Raw genomic sequence first — 5115 nt, 5'->3', positions numbered from 1 at the left:
ATCTTTATTGGTAAAATCGAATGATTAAGATTTCATTAAAAACAACCTATCTTTTACAGAAGCTAAGAAGATAATTAAATAACCACAGAAATTTCCCGAATGATAATCTGAGATGAGTGTTATAAAATGAAGAGACGCATAGAGAAACAAGAAAGCAGAAGACCCTATCCTATCTCCTGAAGGAACAATACAGCTACTGCAAAAAGAGGTGAAGGAAGAATATTCTAGAAAAGAAATTAAGAGCCAGAACAATCTCCTTGTGGTGAGGCAAGAAAAAAGAAAAGTGATATGAGAAAACCATATCCAGACTAAACAAAACTACACCTTTCTGTGTAATTATGTAGCTTCACAGATTTACCTACTGAAACAGTGCATCCCACTTGTACTATACAAATATTGATAATAATGTAGAGTCCAGACTGCATGCAAGTCATCTGCTTAGAAGAATACTGAGTTTGACTACCATGGTGGTGACAACAGAGATGGATTAAAAGATGAATATGTTAGTGAGCTATTTACACGGTCTGATTTGACTACGGTTTACTAAGTGGGCTGACAAAGAGGATGTCATAAATAAATCCAAACTCTCAAAGTCATGTAAGTAAAATCAATGGATGTTGAGGATGAAGAATGAAAGTGAATGTTCTCAATGGTAGAATGTTCACCTAGCACATGAAAGACCCTATGTACAATCTCCAGACTTAAATAAAACAAATATATGAGCTTGGGAGATGGCTCAATGTGTAAAAGTACATGTGCAACGTGGGGACTTGAGTTCAAAACCTAGAACTCATGAAAAAAGCCAAACCAAGACACATGTACTTGTGACCCTGGGCACTGTGCAGCAGTATTTCCAGGCTCAGTGAAGATCCTGACTCAAATAAGGTGGAAAGTGATAGAGCAGGGCATAGCCTCTGCATGCTTCCATGGGTGCACATACCCCCATGTGTGCACACACACACACACACACACACACACATACACAGACCCAACCCCCCCCACACACACACACACATCACATCACACTTATACCCCACATTCATATATACACAACAAAAGGAAAAAAAAGGAAACATGGCAAAGCAATAGAGGAGAAAGTGACAGCCGCAGAGATTCAAGTACATTTAGCAAGAAAGGCCATGAGTTATTTTATTTAGGTACTTTATGTATTCTCTGGGTATAAGGCAGACACAGTTTGCAGATAGATAGGGGTCTGTCACTCAATAGAAGCCTGGAGAATAGACAAAGTCATGAGGAGTTATCAGTTTGTTTCCTTGTCATAATGGCATGGTTAACAGGGGACCTTGAGGAAGCACCATTGTTGTGGGTTATTAATATTTACTATGGATTTATCTTTTAATTAAGCAGCAGTTAATTCTAATCCAGCTGCATTCCAAAATAATCACACAGAGACTAGGATTTATTTAATTAACTTAGAGCACAATGCTGGGCAATGATTATCCTAAACCTCCAAACCTGCATAGTTTCCTACCATTCATATTTTACCCATTATACTTGCTTTCAGTCATATCTTTGGTCCCGTTTATCTCTCCATGTGGTTCCAAGGTCTCTCCTGTTGACCTCTGCTCCTACTCTCCTGCTTCCTTCTTCTCCCCTCTAGACCAGGATGTCCCACCCAATTCTTCCCATTGCATAGCACTGGCTGGTTGTTTTATTGACAACACAGAGAACAAATAGTGACATGTTTACACAAACTTGAGATAGGTGATGCTTAGAATAATCATCACCATGCTGTGTCTGGATTGAAACCAGATAGTGGGGTAGGGAAAACAGCATTTGAATGAACAAGGACAAATTGTATATATTCCAAAAGAACATTATACCAACACACCATCAATAAGAACTAGTGTAGTCTGTCTGTTTACCTCTTACATTAGCTAAAGAGGAGTCCAGTTACTGAAAGTACATATCTACAAAGTTCAACCTCTTTTTCAGCTGCATGTATACATAGCTCCAATTATTTATACCTTGTCTGCAAAAACTTCCCAAACTTAACTGGTTTGGTGGGGGTAGGATGAAATCAATGCCTGTTAAGTATCTGTAACAAATGTCCAGAGTATACATGTGTATCTATAGGTGGGGAGGTACCATCCACATCTCCTAGGCTGGCCTGGGGCGATTTATTTATCCAAGGCTGACCATGAAGTCTCAGTTCCCCATCTCTATCACCCATGTGCTGGGATTACAGTCATGTGCCACTACACCCAGTTTATGTGGTGCTATAGATAGAATCAAGACTTTGGACACTGTAGGCAAGCATTTTATCAGCTGAGCTATATCTCTGGCCTGTAAAAATCAGACACTGCATATTTTATATATTAAATATATAGTAATTGAAAATCAAATTCACTAGTCACCATTTCCTCCAATGGAGTGAAACCAAATATGCGTAAAAGAAAAGTAGAGTTATGTTAACATATTGACCTCTTGTGCAGTGAGTCCTGTCTGAGAAGTAATCTTTTACAATTCTTTCTGGCCTCCAGTGAACATGGCACATGTTCTAGACTTATGTGTGTCACTTTCAAAAGTGACCTGTAAAAGGAGAATGGTATTAGTACCACAATCTTAGCTAATATTTATTTTATCCATTGAACTTTTCAAACAAAAAGCCCATGAAGTATAAATAAAAAATTAAATTTGTGACAGATCTGGCTAGAAAGTCTTCCCTTTACTTCAAATTTTGGTTTAAGAAAATATGTCTGAAAGAACTTAGCACAGGACTGGGGAGATGGCTCAGTGGGCAACGTGCTTGATACATAAGCATGAGGATATGAGTTCAGTTCTGCCCCGCCTTCGGGGACAGTAATTCGTGGGTCTTCGAAGAGGACCAGGCCTGAAAGAAAAATGGGGAAAGTTAGGGAATTAGTGGCAATAACGGGGGGATAATTATTATCTTTATCTTGGCCGGAGGGCCTCTTTCTCTAAGGTCCTCGAGAGGGCAGTCTCCAACCTGATCTCACTTTTTAGCATATCTCTGGCCCATCAACAGCAAACCATGGACAAATGTCCGACACCAAAACAAAGAACTTAATTAAATCCTTTTTCTTAACTCTAATTCCTCTCTCTCTGAGCGATGTCTTGAGGTCACGAATACAGCCTCCTCAGACAACTGTTGGCCCATTTTTATGGGATGGAGAAGAGACTCACCCGACGTATCTTTTTCCCGTGAGCGGCGAGAACGTACATCTTTACGAGTATCGAGCAGCCGATCTTACTTTCGGTTTGTCGCTGCGTTTTCTGAGCGATCCGGATAAATCCATGAAGACCTCCATCCCATCCAGCAGTGGTCCATGCTTCGAATCCACGTTGGGCGCCACTTGCCCTGCCTACGGGACTCAGATTATTCGTGGGGTCTCGAAGAGAACCAAGCCTGAAAGAAAAACAGGCGAGAGAAAAGAACAGGACCAAGCAGTTTTCCTTGTCAAAGTCCATTTATTATGGGGCAAAGCTTTACTTTTAAGCTCAAAGAATAAGGAAGTAAAAAATTGGAGGAAGAGGGGCAGGAGGTTATCTGGTGAGCCATTGAGGCATTCCAAGGTTTTATCATTAACTGTTAAAACCGGTCAGGTGGGGGGGTGATTCTAGGTCTCAGGGAGCAATCTTCTCAGGAAGCAATCTTCCCAGGTGATCAAAGCTGATTGCATACCCTGGCACCAGCATCAGCTGTGACTACGTGCCTGCGCCAGCATCAATCTTGACTTCCTGCCTGGGATTCTTGGTCCCCGGCACAGTTCCACAATACCCACATAAAAGCCAAGTGACTGACACATGTGTGTAACACAAGGGCAGGGGAGTGGAGACCAGTATAACCTAGGGGCTCCCTGGTCTTATAGCAAGCTCCAGGTTCAGTGAGAGACCCTGTCTCAAAAAATAAAGTCACACACACACATACATCCACTCCTAACAGTTTACTGTCCCACTTTTCATTAGCAGTGGCTACATCAACAGTTACTCTCAAAGTTGATTCTATTTATTGAGATTCTGGGATATATGTGGCATCTAAACAGTGGTTGCTTTCTTTCCACCTGAGATGCTTTCTCCCTGGGTCCAAGAATGGAGTCTGATTCTAACTGGTTCTGCATTCCATCACAGTGATTATGTTTTTACCCAATCACCTTGGTAAGGAGGAGGAATTTTTACTTTGGGCCAATTCTGGGCCCTGTGCCCAATCTGCAGCCAAGAAATATTTGCTATCAGAATGAAGAACATGGAAAGTCATGTTAGGCAGATATGCTTGCTAGTTTTGGGGGTATTTCTTGTAGTTGTTTTGGATTGGTTTGTTTTTTTTGTGTGTGTTTTGTTTTGTTTTAAATCTTGACACAAGACTAGACATACCTTGGAAAAGGGAATCTCAGCTGAGCAATTTCCTCTATCAAAATGGCCTATGACCATGCCTGTGAGGTGTTTTCTTAATTGCTATTTGGTGTAGGAGAGCCCAGCCCATTGTGGTCCTTACAATCTCTATGCAGGTTAGCCTAGGCTGTATAAGAAAGTCTCAGCAAAAAAGCAGCATTCCTTCTTGGCTTCTGTTTCAGTTCTTCCTTGGCTTCTCTTTTAGTTGGGATTTCTATTATGATGGCAAAACTCCATGACCAAAAGCATCTTGGGGAGGAAAGGGTTTCAGCTCACAGCTTGTAGTCTATCATCCAGAGAAATGAGGGCAGGAACTGAAGCTGGACCTCTCTCCATCAATCACTATGTTAGAAAAATGTCTTATGGGCTTGCCTACAGCCTGATCTTATGGAGGCATTTTCTCAATTGAAGTTCCCTCTTCTCATGTGTCTCTAGCTTGCATCAAGTTGACAAACAAAACAAAACAAAAGCTAACTAGCACAGCATCCCTTAATCTATAAGATAGCACAAACCCTTTCCTCCCCCAAATCATTTTTTGGCCGTGGTGTTTATTCACAGCAAGAATATTTAAACTTAAGACAGTAGATGTAATTACCACCATCCAATTTAATCCACATAGCAGTGATGGTTAGAATTCAATGCTTAGAATACAGACTGAATTCTCTAACTGAACCACTATGAATAAAAGACTGCGAAGATACTTCCCTGTTCTTTTACTGTGTGTGCGTGTGTGTGTGTGTG

The sequence above is a fragment of the Psammomys obesus genome, unplaced genomic scaffold (genome assembly GCF_907164565.1).
Source record: "Psammomys obesus unplaced genomic scaffold, mPsaObe1.curated_primary_1811, whole genome shotgun sequence".
NCBI classification, from domain to species: Eukaryota; Metazoa; Chordata; class Mammalia; order Rodentia; family Muridae; genus Psammomys; species Psammomys obesus.
The sequence above is the reverse complement of the archived record's forward strand: the minus strand, read 5'-3'. Positions refer to the sequence as shown.